The sequence below is a fragment of the Phoca vitulina genome, unplaced genomic scaffold (assembly GCF_004348235.1).
Source record: "Phoca vitulina isolate PV1807 unplaced genomic scaffold, GSC_HSeal_1.0 scaffold54, whole genome shotgun sequence".
NCBI classification, from domain to species: Eukaryota; Metazoa; Chordata; class Mammalia; order Carnivora; family Phocidae; genus Phoca; species Phoca vitulina.
Genome location: NW_022589757.1, coordinates 4,953,580 through 4,973,593, shown reverse-complemented (window position 1 = coordinate 4,973,593; position 20,014 = coordinate 4,953,580). Strand labels below are relative to the sequence as shown.

The following is a 20,014-nucleotide window of genomic DNA, read 5'->3' as shown; positions in this document are numbered from 1 at the left end:
AGCAAAGCTTAGGGAAGGAGGCACACAGAATATGTTTGCAGAAAAGAGACCAGCTGAACCAGATCAGAGGGCTTGAACTGGAGGAGCAGAATGGGGGTCAGGTAGGGGCTCAGACCGCAAAGGTCTTGACTGGAGTTTGGACTTGACCTCCGGGCAGTGAAGTCAGTGAAGGTTTCCTGAATGGCCAGTTTCTGTTCTGTCTCCATTCCCAGTTCTGAAGTTCCAGTGAGCAGTTATTGTGTGTGAGTGGGTAGGAAAGGGAAAGGTGGGTAAGCCAAGAAGCAGTATCTGAAATCCAGTTCCAGTGTGAATACCCACGCCCAACCCCCAGTTAGCTATCTTCATTTTAAGTCGCACTTGGGATCTTACCTAGATTTCTGTGTTTGTTGTTATTGTCTGTCTCCTCCGTGAGCTGTAAGCTCCATGAAGACAGAAAGACTGCGTAACTACAGTGACTGTTCATCATACCCTCAGCACCTACCACAGTGCCTGTAACAGGGTAAGACATTTTTTTTGAGTAAATAAGTTAATAAATGTATGTTGCTATAGAGTCAAAATAATTATTTCCATTAATTTTTAAAAGATATATTTATTTATTTTGAGAAAGAGAGAGCACGAGCAGGGAGGGGCAGAAGGAGAGGGACAGAGAGAATCCCGAGCAGACTCTACGCTCAGCGCAAAACCCGACGTGGGACTCCATCTCACAACCCTGGGATCACGACCTGAGCTGAAACCAAGAGCCCGACGCTCAACTGACTGTGCTACCCAGGTGCCCCAATTATTTCCATTATTATAGAAGAGGAAACAGAAGTACAGAGAAAATAACTCCTATGGTAGCCAGCCTAGAGATGGGCCCTGATGATCCCTGCCTCCTGGTATTCACAGTCTTGCATAATTTTTTCCCAAACTTTTAGGGCTCACCTGTGCAAACAACAACAGTGCAGAAACAACAGTGTATGACTTCTGAGGCTAGGTCATAAAATACTGTAGGACCTCACTTATATGTGGAATCTAAAAAAACCAAACTCAGAAAAACAAAGAGATTGGTGGTTGCCAGGAGCAGCAGGGTGGGAGAAATGAGTGAAAGTGGTCAGTGGGAACAAGCTTGCAGTTATAAGATGAATAAGTTCTGGGGACCTAACGTACAGCATGGTGACTACAGTTAACAATACCGTATTGTATAATTGAAAATTGCCAAGAGAGTAGATCTTGAAAGTTGCTACCACACACCGAAAAATGGTAACTATGGGAGGTGATGAACCTCTTAACTTCATTGTGGTCATCACTTCACAATATATAGTTATATCAAATCATTACATTGTGCACCTTAAACTTATATTTTAAACTTATACACAATGTTATATGTTATATATAATTCAATAAAGCTGTGGGAAAAATAGACATTGTGACTCTCACCTTGTTCTCTTTCTAGATCAGATAAGCCAGGGGCAGCCAGCTGCCATGTTGTGAGGACATTCAAGCACCATGATGAAGTGGTCCCTATGGCAAAGAACTGAGGACTTCTGCCAACAGCTGACATCAGCTTTCCAGAGACATGAGTGAGCCATCCTCTGGTCAGTCTGTGAAATGACTCGAGCCCTGGCCAACATCTTGACCGCAACCAGGTGAGACACCCCAACACAGAACTACCCAGCTAAGCTGCTCCTGAATTCTTGACTCACATAAATTGTGTGAGATAAGAAGTGCTTGTTGTTTTAAGCCACCATGTTTTAGGGTAATTTGTTATACAGCAATAGCTAATGCAGCTCCCAAAGTCCTCATAACTAAGCTCCTCTGAATCAGGTCACATGGCTGGGGTCAGGCTGGGAAAATTCTTAATGCACCAGACCAGCAGGTCATGGCGACTGTCTGGCATTGTATCCTCCTCCCAACCTCCAGAACTCTAAAAATGGAGATTTCTTAGGAGGCCAGAGGGCCAATGCCCAGATGTCTTTGAGAGTACATTATAACAAATGCAAGAGGTGAAAAAAGCAAGAATTTGCTTAGGTGACCTTTAAGTTCCAAATTAGTTTGGGACAAGCTATTGTATAAATCAATAAATTTAACCAAGAAGGAAGACAGGAAGGGAGGGAGGGAAACAAACAAAAAAAAAGAATTTGCTTAGGATCTTAGAAAGGGCTTGGAACCCCCTCTGTGGCTGATCCCATCAAGGCCTGTAACTTTCGCCAACTGGGTTTCCAAATTGTTTTCCAGACCCATATTAGGCTTATTTTTCCCCTACCTACTTTCTTGTGTCTAAAGGATGTTTTTCATGTTTCTTAATCCCTGTGGATAAGACACAAACACCTGCAAAGCTGACTCCTGAAAGGAGACCAGGGATTATGGCTGGAGGTTGTGGGCACTGCCAGGCAGGACCTCGAATCACTTACCCTGAAACCCCAGAGGACCTGAAGACAGCCTACTCACCTTCACTCAAGGATGCATGGGTTCTAAAAAGACCATCTGTGATGGCATTTGGGGACTAGGGAAGAAATAGTCTTCATATCGGGAGGGACAGTGAGTTCATGCTCCATTTTGATCTGAACTCTGAAGGTCTGTACAGTGTGAGGTACAGAGAGTCGGTATGAGGAGACTGCTAGAAGGCTGCTTCAGAAAATATTTCTACACAGACCACAAGATTTTGCACCCCAAAGTTTTCTGCTTAGAAGTCAAGAATGGGACACATTATATTATAATGGAACGAGCATGGTTTTGTGTGGTATAAACACAGGTTCAAATCCCACCAGCTGAGCAACCCAGAGCATGTCATTCATGTCTCTGGACTTTGGTTCTCTTTTTTAGAAGAAATAATTGAGAAAATATGGGTAGCGATTAGCACAGTGTCAAACACACTTCACAAGTGTTCTTCCTTCCTGTTCCAGTGAAGGATAATAGTGATGATGAAGAAGTTCGTGCTGTTGATAAGCCATGTCTAGTGTCCAGACCAACCTTGTCTGTTTCGAAGACTCTGTGTCATCTCTCTGAGCCTCAGGCTCTTCATCAGCAAAATGGTGAAAACAGTAAGTAACTTACACTTATTGAGTGGTAGGTGCCAGCCACTGTTCCAAGTCTCTCTGCAGGTATTAACTAATTCGTCTGATGCTCACAGTCACACAAGGTAGATATTATTATTATTATTATTTATTATTATTATTATTTTATTTTGCACACAAGGTAACTGAGGCAGAGAGAGGGGTATATCAATTGGCCCAACATCACACAGCTAGTAGATGATAGATCAAGAGTTCAAACCCAAGTGGTATAACTCTCAGAACCCCCACTCTTTTTTTGTGTGCAATATTAAAATGTAAAACCAATAAAGAACATAATAATTGCTGGGAAAATCACAAACAATCTTTGTGGTGGAGAAAATGAGTGCTTATAATCATAGGTAGGGTCAGATGGTTACTGTTCATCAGTGGAAGGTGAGTGGACACCCAATAGGCGTCACTTTGAGTCTGAGAAGGTTAAGAGGAAGTGTGTCTCTTCCCCTTGTTTTCTCCTCTGAACTCGTGGAAGCCAAAGACTTTGACAAGACACAATTGCAAGTGTAAAGCCACATGTGAACCTGAATTTCTTCTGGAAGAGAGCCAAACAGGAAAGCCTCCCACATGAGTTGGGCTTGGGCTGTGATGTGGTAAGAATCAAGCTTTTGTTACGTTTCACTTTTCTTTTCTTTTTTTTTTTTTAGCACCTGTATGACCCAGGGGGAGGGGCAGAGGAGGAGAGAGAGCGAGAACCCCAAACAGGCTCCATGCTCAGCTCAGGACTCAATCTCACGACCACAGCCAAAACCAAGAGTCAGATGCTCAACCGACTGAGCCACCCAGGTGCCCCATTATGTTTCACTATTGAATGTTGGGGTATGCTTCTTACTGCAGCATAGCATAGCCTGTTTTAACTACAAAGTCATAATGGTAGTAATGACTCTTTTCTTCAAGTAAAATATAGATAACCATGGAAAGAAAGCTCTTGAAGTTGATATGGAATATGTAGAATTCTTTCTTCTTGAGTGGTAGGAAACACATTTGGAAAGCCCGCAGCTCGAGGGGTTGGGTGAATGATATGCATGGGGACAGGGAAGAAGGAGACAAGAGGCTAAGATAGGGATGAGAAAGGGGCCCCAAGGCAGTCGTGTCTCTGTGGGAGATGCACCAGGGCCCTATAACTAATGCTACTTCGATGCATACTTGGATTTTAACCCCAGTTTCACCTCTTTTTATCCAGACAAATCACTCCACCTTTCTGGAGTATCTATTTCTTACTGTGAAAACTAGCAGCATATTTCAGGGTAAAGTGAACTCCATCATCAACTTGCTTCATTACTAGCTTAGGCCCATAGGTCCATGTTAGAGCATGACATTAAATCTTAATTTCTTTAGCAAAGACAAATTCTGAACTGATCGTGAGCAAAGTGACTTTGTCTGAGCAGCAAGCAGGTGGCTGTTCTCTCTCCATCCTCGGGACTGACCTCCTCCTGCCCAGGGAGGGGGAGGAGAGGGAGGGTTGGAGAGGCCTGATGTCACACAGCCCTACATAAGGGCCTCCTTTAGGTTCCTGTGGGCGGTTTGGAAGCAGCTGAGGAATGAGTTAGGTCCCGGTTGTGGGATTTTTTTTTAAGTCAGAGACAGACACAGCTGTTGAGCAAAATGCAGACTCCACGGAAAACCCAAAGCCTCAGACCGTTCAAGCAGAGGAAGAGCTTAGGTGATGTTCTCAGAGTAGCTGTCTGGGTTCTGGCCCTTGAGACAGGGAGCAAAGAAGATACAGACTTCTATTACATGCTGATGTATTAATTTGATCTTCGATGTTCATAGCAGTCAGAAAAGAGGGAGTTGCTAGAATCTAGGAGAAGTTCCCCAACAAGATCCCGGTAAGACTCCATTGTGCTTCCTGAGAGCACCTGCAATATCCTGTTCTGTGAAAAACCAAAACCCACCCAATGACCTCCTCGTCTCTGTTCCAAGTTCCTAAGACACCGAGAACAGAGCACGTTCTTTGGCACCTTCTCCAAAAGAGAGTCACACTGAGACTCTTGACAGGCGGTAAAGGAGCGCTACCCCGAGGACAGGTTCCTGCCCCTGCTGGACAACACCAAGTTCCTGGTCCCACAGGAGCTGACCGTGACCTGGTTCCTCAGCGTCATCTGGGAGGTGACACAGTGTACAAGGGGGTGTGTGCTGTGTGTGCCCAGGATTTTTAGAACAAAAGGATCTAGCAGAGGGAGATGGGGAAGAATTTCTGCTTGAGCTTTTCCCTTAAGTTGTGCCTTTAAAAAGGATGATCTCCTGAATGACAGATTTTAAAAAGGTGGCAAGTACCTTGCTATCAACTCTAAAGAAATCGAGACCTCTCAGTTTGACATAACAGGTGTTTTCTCTTTTACTTTTTAACATTTTGCTGGGACTGTGTTTTAATTTCTGGCTTCAAATTTCTCTAAGACTTTTCCAAAGGAGCCTTTGGAAATGAATCCAGATAACCCTCTGGTTTCGGGTGTTTTAAAAGCCTAATGACAGCATTTTGCCTCTGAGGAATTTTTGGTAGGGAAATGCTCTGTCCACCTGCAGGAATCACTGAGCAGAGGAACCTGACCTTCTGCACATCCAGCTTCCTCCCACTCAGAACAAGGACAGGTGAAGTCAGACAAATGTTGCTGACTTTAAAAATGAAGCTTAGGGGATTGAAGTTGTTACCTGCCAGCTGGCCTCAGTAAAAAAAATAAATAAATAAAATAATGTGAAACTAAAAATAGTTGACTGGGGGCTCAGTAAATATGGCTGGTGTGTGAGTCTCCCAAACTGGAAACAACCTCTCAAAGGTTTTGGCTGATGCAGAGTTCATTTATTATGATTTTTTTTTTTTTTTATGAGCTCTTTTAGAACACTCCGCATTCTCCTCTGACCTGTGAAGGGTTAGGTTAATCCAGTGGAAAGTGGGGGTAACCAAAGGAAAACCAAAGTCAGCCTTAGATCCCAACTCCTGTCAGACTCCAGATGCTGGGGGCGACAGTGGCTTTACTGGAAAGTGAGTTTTGACACCATTTCCCCTTTTGTCCACATAGGTGTGCCTCCAATTTTCAGGCACTCCTCATTCGCCACCCCAAATTTTGAATCTCTACATTAATGCATTTAAACACACTGATATGAAGCACCCATTACGCATCAGGCACTGTGCTGCGCTCTGCGCAAAGAACAATGAACAAAACAGATGAAAATCCCTGCCCTAAACATCTTCCAAACCACAGAGTTCACTCTTGGGGACTCCTCGACCCTCACAAAATGAGAGTCTGGTAGAAGAAAGGAGATGAGGTGCAGTTTTGAGGCACAAGATTGCAACAGCCCCTCCCCCAGCTCTACCCTTTACTGGAGGACAGGGTAGCCATTTGCTCCCCCAAGGGAGAGCAGCGAATGGTCAGGGTTTGGTCTTCGGATTATCTACCTTTTGGTGACCAGATTCAGAAACTCTCTCCCCTCCCACCCACCGTGTAAACTTGGCCCCTCATCACTGTACCCCAGGAGTGGCCTGGCTGCGCCCCTAGTGTTTGGGCGAGGGTGACTAGACATGGCTAACCATTACCAACAGACTCAACCTGCTCTGAACTCCAACCAAGTGTGGCTGCTTCTCTGCAGCATTAACTGGCCCGAAGAATTTCAGACTTTCGAGCAGTAATTCCTTTCCAAATGCTCCCCCAGAGCTGCTTCCATGACTTGTCAGAACACATAGGAATTTCTTCGTTTGAAATTCATAGCAAACGGGGCGTGGGCATGGAGCCAGCTGGGGACACCGAGCCCAGGGCTGGTGCTGGCACCCTGTGGGCTCCGTGGGGACACAGCCCGGTGCTGCGTGGATGGCCCTGCTCCCGTGGCCCACGTTGGCCCTCGTCCTCCTCCTCTTCCTGCCCACTGCTCTCAGGTGCCAGGAGCAGGCCCAGACCACCGACTGGTGGGCCACCCTGAAGACCATCCGGAACGGCGTTCACAAGATAGACACATACCTGAACGCCGCCTTGGACCTCCTGGGAGGCAAGGATGGGCTCTGCCGGTAAAAGTACAATGATGGATCTAAGCCCTTCCCGCGTTATGGTTATAAACCCTCCCCGCCGAATGGATGTGGCTCTCCACTGTTTGGTGTTCACCTTAATATTGGCATTCCTTCCCTGACAAGGTGCTGCAACCAACAGGACAGGTGCTATGAGACCTGTGGCAAAAGCAAGAGCGACTGCGATGAGGAATTCCAGTACTGCCTCTCTAAGATCTGCCAGGATGTGCAGAAGACACGAGGGCCAGCTCAGCGTGTTCAGGCCTGTGAAACCACAGTGGAACTCTTGTTTGACAGTGTTATACATTTAGGCTGCAAACCGTATCTGGACAGCCAAGGAAACGCATGTAGGTGTCGCTACGAAGAAAAAAGTTATCTTTAAAGACGATGCTGACAGTTGGTGACAACAGATAAGGACAGAAGAATATAGCCTTTGACAAAGAACTACTGTTTTTACAGCATAAAGCTGCCTTATTTTTGTGAAAGGATTATTTTAAGACTTTATTTTGACATTAAAATTTCAAACTTAAGAAAAAAGTGGCGGAGGTGATCTTCCTGAACATTGCTACCTTAGCGTAACGAATTGTCTTGACCAATCTCAGAAAGAGGTACATGTTAAGGGGAGAGTATTTTAAAAGGAGGAGTCTGTAACTCAGTTTTCACAACTGTATTCACCAAAACAATTAAGTCAAATGTAAAATTGATTACAAGATATGTTGAACATTATCTTATTTGGAAATATGGGAAAATCTTCACTTAAAAGTATATGTTTACTATAAAAATTTAAATATACATTTATTCCTGGAAAAAAAAAATAAATTCATAGCAAACAGGGGGGCAGAGCAAGATGACGGAGGAGTAGGAGACCTAAATTTCATCTGGTCTCAGGAATTCAGCTAGGTGGGGATCAAACCATTCTGAACACCTACAAACTCAACAGGCGATCAAAGAAAAGAATAGCAGCAACTCTCTGAACAGAAAAGCGACCACTTTCTGGAAGGTAGGACATGCGGAGAAGTGAATCCAAGGCGATATTCGGGAGGATAAACGGTGGGGGAGGGGGCCTCCATCGGCCACTTCTGGCAAGTGATAGAGCAGTGGAGCACAAAATCGGAACTTTTAAAAGTCGGCTCCACTGAGACACATTGCTCCAATGGCTAAGCAGGGGGTGGAACCCTCACGGGACAGTGTGGTCTCAGGACCCTCAGGGTCACAGGAAGACCGGGGGTGCCTGAGTGCAGCAGAGCTCCCAGGTATCGGAGCGGGGAAGCCGGCTGCAGAGACGGAGCCGAGGCGCGGGCTCTCAGCTCAGGGTTGCCATAAACCGTGATCCCTGGCACAGCTGGGCCACTGCTCCTCCACCAGGGACCAAACAAGCGGCAGATCCGGGGAGACTCCCCTTCCTCCCCCAGGAGGAGTGGCAGGGGAGCGCACTGCAGGGATCTGCTGGGTTTGGAGACTCCACACTGAGTCGTGTGCCAGAGATAGAAATGCTCGGTCACAGGCCAGTGAGCATGGAGTGTGGCCAGAGACTGGGGAGATGGGAGTGACTGACTGCTTTTCTCTGGGGGCTCGCTGAGGAGCGGGCGGGGCCCCAAGTTCTCGGCTCCTCCGGGGCAGAGATTGGGAGGCTGCCATTTTTACTCTCAGCCTCCAAAGCTGTAGGGAAAGCTTGCAGGGAACAAAAGCTACAAGAGCAAACCCGAGCAGATTACTTAGCCCAGACCGGCAAGGGCGGGGCAATTCTGCCTCCGGCAAAGACATTTGGGAACCACGGCAACAGGCCCCTCCCCCAGAAGATCAGCGAGAACAGCCAGCCAAGACCAAGTTTACCGATCAATGAGAATGGCAGAACTCCAGCGCTGAGGGAAAAATGCACATAGAATCCATGGCTTTTTTACCATGATTCTTTAGACTTTCAAAGTTAATTTTTTTTTTAACTGTCTTTTCTTCTTTTTTTTTTGAATTTTTCTTTTTCCATTTTTCAACCAACATCTTATCAATCCCTTTTTTAAAAATCTTTTTTATTTTTCATTTATAGAGTCATATTCTACCCCTTCATAGTAGTTAACCTTATTTTTAGTATATATATATCAGTTATTCTCTCTTTAAAATTTTGAGATACAGTTTCTTCTAACAGATCAAACTATACCCTAAATCTCTAGTGTATGGCTTTGTTCTAGTCTCCTGCCTGATCATATTCTCTCCCCTTTTTTTTTTTCAAATCCTCTTCTTTCTTTTTTCAACCAACTTCTTATCAATTCCTTTTATAAAACCTTTTATAATTTTCATTTTTAGTCATATTCCATCCCTTCATCGTACTAACCTTTATTTTTGTACATATATAAGTTTTTCTTTCTTTAAAATTTTGGGAAGCACTTTCTTCTAGCAGACCAAAATACGCCCAAAATCTAGTGTGTGGCACTGATCTATGCACCAGCCTGATCATATTTATTCTGGTTTTTGTTTTGTTTTGTTTTTATTTGTTTTTATCTTTTTCTTTTTTTTCTTTTTTCTTTCTTTCCCTTTCTTTTCCCCCAGTTTCAGGTCTTTTCTGATTTGTTTAGTGTATATTTTCTCGGGATGTTGTTACCCTGTTAGCATTTTGTTCTCTCATTCATCTGTTCTCCTCTGGACAGAATGACAAGATGGAAAAAATCACCTCAACAAAAAGAACAAGAGGCAGTACCGACTGCCAGGGACCTACTCAATATGGACATTAGTAAGATGTTGGAACCAGAGTTCAGAATGATGATTTTAAAGATACTAGCTGGGCTTGAAAAAAGCATGGAAGTTATTAGAGAAACCCTTTCTGGAGAAATAAAAGAACTCAAATCTAACCAAGTCAAAATCAAAAAGGCTATTAATGAGGTGCAATAAAAAATGGAGGCTCTAACTGCTAGGATAAATGAGGCAGAAGAGAGAATCAGTGATATAGAAGACCAAATGATGGAAAATAAAGAAGCTGAGAAAAAGATAAACAACTACTGGATCACGAGGGCAGAATTCAAGAGATAAGTGATACCATAAGACAAAACATTAGAATAATTGGGATCCCAGAAGAAGAAGAAAGAAAGAGAGGGGCAGAAGGTATATTGGAGCAAATTATAGCAGAGAACTTCCCTAAGTTGGGGGAGGACACAGGCATCAAAATCCAGGAGGCACAGAGAACCCCTCTCAAAATCAATAAAAATAGGTCAACACCCCGACATCTAATAGTAAAACTTACGAATCTCAGAGACAAAGAGAAAATCCTGAAAGCAGCTCAGGAGAAGAGATATGTAACCTACAATGTAGAAACATTAGATTGGCAACAGACCTATCCACAGAGACCTGGCAGGCCAGAAAGGACTGGCAGGATATATTCAGAGCACTCAACGAGAAAAATATGCAGCCAAGAATACTATATCCAGCTAGGCTGTCATTGAAAATAGAAGGAGAGATAAAAAGCTTCCAGGACAAACAAAAACTAAAGGAATTTGCAAACACAAAACCAGCCCTACAAGATATCTTGAAAGGGGTCCTCTAAGCAAAGAGAGAGCCTAAAAGCAACATAGACTAGAAAGGAACACAGAAAATATACAGTAACAGTCACCTTACAGGCAATACAATGGCACTAAATTCATATCTTTCAATAGTTACCCTGGGGGAGCCTGGGTGGCTCAGTCGTTAAGCGTCTGCCTTCAGCTCAGGTCATGATCCCAGGGTCCTCGGATCAAGGCCCACATTGGGCTCCCTGCTCAGCGGGAAGCCTGCTTCTCCCTCTCCCACTCTCCCTGCTTGTGTTCCTGCTCTGGCTATCTCTCTCTCTCTCAAATAAATGAATAAAATCTTAAAAACAAAACAAAACAAAAAAACTGCTTTAAAAAAAAAAAAATAGTTACCCTGAATGTAAATGGGCTAAATGCCCCAATCAAAAGACACAGGGTATCAGATTGGATATAAAAACAAGACCCATCAATATGCTGTCTGCAAGAGACTCATTTTAGACCCAAAGACACCCCTAGATTGAAAGTGAGGGGGTGGAAAGCCATTTACCATGCTAATGGACACCAAAAGAAAGCTGGGGTGGCAATCCTTATATCAGACAAATTAGATTTTAAACCAAAGACTATAATAAGAGATGAGGAAGGACACTACATCATACTTAAAGGGTCTATCCAAAAGAAGATCTAACAATTGTAAATATCTATGCCCCTAACATGGGAGCAGGAAATTATATAAGGCAATTAATAACAAAATCAAAGAAACACATCGACAACAATACAATAATAGTGGGGGACTTTAACACCCCCCTCACTGAAATGGACAGATCATCTAAGCAAAAGATCAACAAGGAAATAAAGACTTTAAATGACACACTGGACCAAATGGACTTCACAGATATATTCAGAACATTCCATCCCAAAGCAACAGAATACACATTCTTCCCTAGTGCCCACGGAACATTCTCCAGAATAGATCACATCCTAGATCAAAAATCAGGCCTCAACCGGTAGCAAAAGATTGGGTCATTCCCTGCATATTTTCAGACCACAGTGCTTTGAAACTAGAACTCAATCACAAGAGGAAAGTCGGGAAGAACTCAAAGTAGGAGGCTAAAGAGCATCCTACTAAAGAATGAATGGGTCAACCAGGAAATTAAAGAAGAATAAAAAAAATTCATGGAAACCAATGAAAATGAAAATACAACTGTTCAAAATCTTTGGGATGCAGGAAAGGCAGTCCTAAGAGGAAAGTATATAGCAATACAAGCCTTTCCCAAGAAACAAGAAAGGTCTCAAATATACAACCTAACACTACACCTAAAGGAGCTGGAGAAAGAAGAGCAAATAAAGCCTAAACCCAGCAGAAGAGAAATAATAAAGATCAGAGCAGAAATCAATGAAATAGGAACTAAAAGAACAGTAGAACAGATCAACGAAACTAGGAGCTGGTTCTCTGAAAGAATTAACAAGATTGATAAACCCCTGGCCAGACATATCAAAAAGAAAAGAGAAAGGACCCAAATAAATAAAATCATGAATGAAAGAGGAGAGATCACAACCAACACCAAAGAAATACAAACAATTATAAGAACATATTATGAGCAACTCTATGCCAGCAAATTAGATAATCTGGAAGAAATGGATGCATTCCTAGAGATGTATCAACTACCAAAACTGAACCAGGAAGAAATAGAAAACCTGAAGAGACCTATGACCACTAAGGAAATTGAAGCACTAATCAAAAATCTCCCAACAGGGATGCCTGAGTGGCTCAGCCAGTTAAGCGGCTGCCTTCGGTTCAGGTCATGATCCCAGGGTCCTGGGATCGAGTCCCACATAGGACACCCTGCTCAGCGGGCAGTCTGCTTCTGCCTCTGCCTGCCACTCCCCCTGCTTGTGTTCTCTCTGACAAATAAATAAATAAAAATCTTAAAAAAAAAAAAATCTCCCAACAAACAAAAGCCCAGGCCAGATGGCTTCCCAGGGGAATTCTACCAAACATTTAAAGAAGAATTAATACCTATTCTTCTGAAACTGTTCCAAAAAATAGAAATGAAAGGAAAACTTCCAAACTTGTTTTATGAGGCCACCATTACCTTGATCCCAAAACCAGACAAAGACCCCATCAAAAAGGAGAATTACAGACCAATATCCTTGATGAACATGGATGCAAAAATTCTCACCAAAATATTAGCCAATAGGATCCAACAGTACATTAAAAGGATTATTCACCATGACCAAGTGGGATTTATCCCTGGGCTGCAAGGTTGGTTCAACATCTACAAATCAATGTGATACAATACATTGATAAAAGAAAGAACAAGAACCATATGATCCTCTCAATAGATGCAGAAAAAGCATTTGACAAAGTACAGCATCCTTTCTTGATCAAAACTCTTCAGAGTATAGGGATAGAGGGTACATACCTCAATATCATAAAAGCCATCTATGAAAAGCCCACAATGAATATCATTCTCAATGGGGAAAAACTGAGAGCTTTCCCACTAAGGTCAGGAACACGGCAGGGATATCCACTATCACCACTGCTATTCAACATAGTATTAGGAGTCCTAGTCACAGCAATCAGACAACAAAAAGAAATCAAAGGCATCCAAATCGGCAAAGAAGAAGTCAAATTCTCACTGTTTGCAGATGATATGATACTTTATTTGGAAAACCCAAAAGACTCCACCCCAAAACTGCTAGAACTCATACAGGAATTCAGTAAAGTGGCAGGATATAAAATCAATGCACAGAAATCAGTGGCATTCCTATACACCAACAACAAGACAGAAGAAAGAGAAATTAAAGAGTCGATCCGATTTACAATTGCACCCAAAACCATAAGATACCTAGGAATAAATCTAACCAAAGAGGCAAAGCATCTGTACTTAGAAAACTAGAGAATACTCATGAAAGAAATTGAGGAAGACACAAAGAAATGGAAAAACGGTCCATGCTCATGGATTGGAAGAACAAATATTGTGAAGATGTCAATGCTACCTAGAGCAATCTACACATTTAATGCAAACCCTATCAAAATAACATCCACTTTTTTCAAAGAAATGGAACAAATAATCCTAAAATTTGTATGGAACCAGAAAAGACCCCAAATAGCCAGAGGAATGTTGAAAAAGAAAAGCAAAGCTGGTGGCACCACAATTCCGGACTGCAAGCTCTATTACAAAGCTGTCATCATCAAGACAGTATGGTACTGGCACAAAAACAGACACATAGATCAATGGAACAGATAGACAGCCCAGAAATGGACCCTCAACTCTATGGTCAACTAATATCTGACAAAGCAGGAAAGAATGTCCAATGGCAAAAAGACAAGTCTCTTCAACAAATGGTGTTGGGAAAATTGGACAGCCACATGCAGAAGAATGAAACTGAACCATTTCCGGGGCGCCTGGGTGGCTCAGTTGGTTAAGCGACTGCCTTCGGCTCAGGTCATGATCCTGGAGTCCCTGGATCAAGTCCCGCATCGGGCTCCCTGCTCGGCAGGGAGCCTGCTTCTCCCTCTGACCCTCCCCCCTCTCATGTGCTCTCTCTCTCTCTCATTCTGTCTCAAATAAATAAATAAAATCTTTAAAAAAAAAAAAAAAGAAACTGAACCATTTCCTTACACCACACACAAAAATAGACTCAAAATGGGTGAAAGGCCTAAATGTGAGACAAGAATCCATCAAAATCCTAAAGGAGAACACAGGCAGCAACCTCTTTGACCTCAGCCGCAGCAACTTCTTCCTAGAAAAATTGCCAAAGGCAAGGGAAGCAAGGGCAAAAATGAACTATTGGGACTTCATCAAGATAAAAAGCTTTTGCACAGCAAAAGAAACAGTCAACAAAACCAAAAGACAACCAACAGAATGGGAGAAGATATTTGCAAATGACATATCAGATAAAGGGCTAGTATCCAAAATCTATAAAGAACTTCTTAAACTCAACACTCAAAGAACAAATGATCCAATCAAGAAATGGGCAGAAGACATGAACAGCCATTTCTCCAAAGAAGACATCCAAATGGCCAACAGACACATGAAAAAGTGCTCAACATCACTCGGCATCAGGGAAATCCAAATCAAAACCTCAGTGAGATACCACCTCACACCAGTCAGAATGGCTAAAAATAACAAGTCAGGAAACAACAGTTGTTGGCCGGGATGCGGAGAAAGGGGAACCCTCCTACACTGTTGGTGGGAATGCAAGCTGGTGCAGCCACTCTGGAAAACAGTATGGAGGTTCCTCAAAAAGTTGAAAATAGAGCTACCATATGATCCAGCTATTGCACTACTGGGTATTTACTCCAAAGATACAAATGTAGGGATCTGAAGGGGTACGTGCACCCCAATGTTTATAATAGCAATGTCCACAATAGCCAAACTGTGGAAAGAGCCAAGATGTCCATCAACAGATGAATGGATAAAGAAGAGGTGGTATATACACACACACACACACACACACACACACACACACACACACACAGGAATATTATGCAGCCATCAAAAGGAATGAAATCTTGCCATTTCCAACAACGTGGATGGAACTGGAGGGTGTTATGCTGAGCTAAATAAGTCAATCAGAGAAAGACATGTATCATATGACCTCACTGATATGAGGAATTCTTAATCTCAGGAAACAAACTGAGGGTTGCTGGAGTGGTGGGGGGTGGGAGGGATGGGCTGGCTGGGTGATAGACATTGGGGAGCGTATGTGCTATGGTGAGCGCTGTGAATTGTGCAAGACTGTTGAATCACAGATCTGTACCTATGAAACAAATAATACATTATATGTTAAAAAAAAAAAAAGAAGAAGAAGAAGATAGCAGGAGGGGAAGAATGAAATGGGGGAATCAGAGGGGGAGATGAACCATGAGAGACGATGGACTCTGAAAAACAAACTGAGGGTTCTAGAGGGGAGAGGGGTGGGAGGATGGGTTAGCCTGGTGATGGGTATTAAAGAGGGCACGTTCTGCATGGAGCACTGGGTGTTATACACAAACAATGAATCATGGAACACTACATCAAAAACTAATTATGTAATGTACGGTGACTAACATAATAATAAAAAAAAAGAAAATAATTAAAAAAAATAAAATTAAAATAAATATTTAAAAAATGAAAAAAATAAAAAATTCATAGCAAACAGAGACCTCTTTGCTTAGCATGTTTGAGCTGTGACTGTTTCTTTCTGGCTAATGATGGGATGGCCTTGCACTTTGAGCCTATCTGGGAGTCCCAAGGCATTTTAAATCTCCAGCATAGTGAACAGACTTCCGGCAGGATTCTGATAGCTGTCTTATCTCCCCAGGGATACTGCAGAGAGAGCTGTCCTTTCATTTCTTCTATTATTTTATTTTTAATTGTGATAAAAATGCCATCTTAACTATTTTTAAGTGCACAGTTTGGAGGCATCAAGCACATTCACACTGTTGTACAACCATCACCACCGCTGAGCTCCAGAACTTCTCCATCTTCCCCAACTAAAACTTTGTCCTCAGGAAACACGAACTCCCCATTCTCTCTGCTGATCCCCTGGCAGCACCATTCTCCACTGTCTCCCCGACTTTGCTGCTCTGGGTACCTCATGCAAGAGGAACCATACAACGTCTTTTCCTGGCTGGCTGATGTCACTTAGCATAAGTCCTTAAAGTTCATCTATGCTGTAGCAATTTCTTGTCAGAATTTCCTTCTTTTTAAGGCTAATACTCCACTGTATGTATGGTCCACTTTTGGTCATCCATTGACACATAGACTGATCGGCACCCCCCACGACAGGAAGGCCTGGCCGCCCCTGTATCTTTATGGGGCCCCACGCTCTGTGTGCTCTAAGACAGTGGGCTGGCTCTTGGGAACTCTGGACATACTGTCTTTTCTGAGTAAGAAATGGTGAGCTTGTGTGATGGTTTTGTGCGGTGAGCTGGAGATGGATTTTATGTGTCCTCTGTGGTGGGAGCGGCAGGCCCTTGGGGAGTTTGATTTCACCCGCGTGTGGGGAGAAGTCCCACGTGTGCTCGGTCATAGGGAACCTCGGGCTGTGGACGGGTCCCTGTGGAGCCCCCACGTGGAGCCGGTGTGAACCAGCTCATCTGGAGGCGGGGGTCCTTCTCTGTATCATTACAGAGATGATCGTTGTATTTCCACAGCGTTCGCTCAACTTGCTTATTTCCTATTCGATTCTTTTCTGTCTGTTTATGCGGTACAGATTTATGCCAAAGTTGTAACCACTCAGTGCCAAATAATTTAAATGAATAGTCTTCCTTAGGATAGAATTTTAAAAAATAATGGCTTTCATCTAAATCTTCAATACGGACCAGACTTTGTTCAAAGTACTCTGCGTGTATTAATTCCTCATAATCATCCTATATGTTAAGTACTTTTTTCCCCATTTTATTTTATTTTATTTTATTTTATTTTTTTTAAGGTTTTATTTATTTATTTGACAGAGAGAGACACAGCGAGAGAGGGAACACAAGCAGGGGGAGTGGGAGAGGGAGAAGCAGGCTTCCCGCTGAGCAGGGAGCCCGATGCAGGGCTTGATCCCAGGACCCTGGGATCATGACCTGAGCCGAAGGCAGACGCTTAACGACTGAGCCACCCAGGCGCCCTTTTTTTCCCCATTTTAAAGATAAGGAAATTGGGTCAGAGAAAGGTCAAGAAACTCACCTGAGTTCCCCCAGCTAGCAAGCAGCAAAACCAGGATTTGGAATAAAGCAGTCTGGCGTAGAACCCAGGCTCCTAAGCCGTCTGCCAGCCTTCCCGTCTAAGACAGGAGCTACTGTGCTTGGTGAGAGCGAGCCTGCCAGCCTTGCATGGAAGCTGAATTGCACTTGCTCACCAGTCTGCACAGGAGACAGAGACGTACACACAGAACTGCAGAGGAACTCGGTCAGGTAAGTCAAACACGAGTACAGGAGAGCCCAAAGGCAGGGGTGCTCAGGTGTGCCTGGAGAGTTTCCGCTAGGAGGGTTTCACAGGGAGTCAACTTTGACCTACACTTGGAGAATGAAAAGCATTTTCATAGGAAGGAAGTCTTTTTGCATTTTTAATTGACTTCTGGTGAGTAAAGTTTGAATAAGCATCCCTTGTGTGCCGGACGCTTCTAAGAGCTGGCGTGACAGCAGGGCGCGAGACAGGTGGAGGCCTGGCCTCCCACTGCTCTGTCTAGTGCGGGAGAAAGAAAATACAGAGAAGCGTTGTGTCTGAAGACAAATGAAATGGGGTCCTGGAATAGGGATGGGGGGCACTTTACCTCGGTGGTCAGGGAAGGCCTCTCTGAGGAGGTGACATTTACACAGGGGCCCTACAGTACAAAGACATCAGTTCTGCATGGATCTGGGGGGAGAGCCCGGACGTTCTGCAGGATGGTGAGCAGAGATGTTGTTTGGGTTTCTGGTTTGCTTTGTGTTGTCCCGTTTTGTTCTTGCTGCTTCCCTACATGTTTTGGCTCTCTGGTTGGAGCAGGGTGTTTGCAGTGGCTTTACTTATGATGAATACGCAGTAAAAATTCAGCAAATATTTACTGGCATCTTCTTTCATTTAGTCTTTTTTTCCAGACTCTGGGGCTCCAACGAGCCCTCCTTCATCTGTACCCATTCTTTGTTTTACTTCATTTGACCATTTCTTTGCCACCCCTGGGGGGGGAAAATCTGGGCCAATTTTTGTTGAACAGTGAACGTTATTACATTAAACCAAATTAAACTAAACCGTTAACTTAAATGATCACAGTACATTCAGTTAAGCCATTACACATTAAACATCACAGCAGTGAAGAGTATCCCCGGGGCGCCGAGGGGGGAAGGAATGACTGGAATGGAAGGAGAGGCACACCGGGCAGACGAGCCAAGAGAAGATTCCCGGGGACCTATTTTCTCCCCTCCGCTCTAAGCCTGGTTTGATGTTCCCAGTGGGTCCTGCCTGTTTCTTTTCCATTCCATTTCATTACCCTCAGGACAAAAATAGGAAACAAAACAAAACACACCGCAGGTTTTGTTAACTGTTGCTGCCTAACAAATCACCTTAAACTTGAGTGACGTAAAATGTGGATTTATTATTTCCCATGGAAGTCGTGGTAATCCCCGTGATGCTGTGGGTTGGGTGGAGCTTCCTCTGCTGGTTTCTCCACAGCTGGCAGGTGGCTCTGGCCATTGGCTGGCTGATGTAGGCCACCCGCATTGCCTCTCATCCTCCGGGAGGCTAGGCCAGCTCCTGAGAACATGGCTTCAGGGCTGCATTCCGTGGGCGGGAACGTGGAAGATGCAAGTCTTCTTGTGGCCCTGGCTCTGGGACTTGCCCAGTGTTATTTCTGCCACATCCTTTGGTCAAACCTGTATTTAAGGTGTGGGGAAATCAATAGCACCTCTTGATGGAAGAAGCTTCAAAGAATTTGTGGCCCTATTTCATCTACCACGTACTTCTAATAAACACACCCAGCCATATCCTATACTCTCTGTAATTTATATCCACCAATGAACACATATTTCCTCACGGTTCACACTTCCTCCACTGTCTTCCCACAGTCCTCTGTGTCCCTGGGACACCTAATAGAATAGATACAGTAGTTACTTTTAAAAGCTTGGTGCTATCATGTTGACGTCAGTTAGAACGTCGCATACCATAGGTGTGAAATGCATATTTTCAGACTTGATTTCATTCATTAAACAGGTTCCTACTGTATGCTCAATGGTCAGCACTTTACAGCAGAGTGTGGTAAGGGGGTACAGTGTTCTAGATAGGTGCCTCCAGTGTCTAGCTCAAATCTGGACTCTGGGAATAACTTCTAGAGGAAGTGATATCAGAGCCAATATAGGATGAGAAAGAATTAGCCAGACCAAGAAGAGAGGGAAAATTACTATGACCACAGAAAACAGGTTGGAATATTGGAAGAACGAAAATCATTTTTGGTGTGGCTGCACCTTTGAGAAGGGAATGGAGCAAACAGGAGCAAGAGAGGGGTAAGGGCCTTAATTAAAGACAGTAAAGAAGAGTGAACTTTTGGGGCGACTGGGTGGTTCAGTCAGTTGAGCGACTGACTCTTGATTTTGGCTCAGGTCATGATCTCAGGGTCCTGAGATGGAGCCCCGCCTTGGCTCCGCACTCAGCCAGGAGTCTGCTTGAGATTCTCTCTCTCCCTCTCCCTGAGCTCCTCCCCCGCTAGTGTGTGTTCTCTCTCTCTCTCTCAAATAAATAAATTAATTTAAAAAAGAGTGAACTTTCTCCTGAGAAGACCAGAAGGGAGAGTAAGTACTTTAAAGACTGGAGTGCCATGGTCCCATAAGAAAGATCACTCTGCCTAAGAAAGTTTTTGGAAGTTTTCAATTTTCTTTTTAGATAGGCCACTATCCAGAAGTTACTAAGGATATTATTTTAAAATATGCTAATAGGCCATTGAAAGATTTTTAAGGAAAAGAATGACAAAATTTGATTCCTATTCTAGGGGTATGATGTTCTGGAGGAAGTTTCTAAGAGGGCATAAAAAGATGAGGA

General features: G+C 43.6%; 1 pseudogene; it reads left to right on the top strand.

The window, feature by feature from the left end:
* The first annotated feature begins 6,847 nt into the window (after nt 1-6,847).
* LOC116622702 lies at nt 6,848-7,420 on the top strand (annotated as a pseudogene).
* The last annotated feature ends 12,594 nt before the right edge of the window (nt 7,421-20,014 follow it).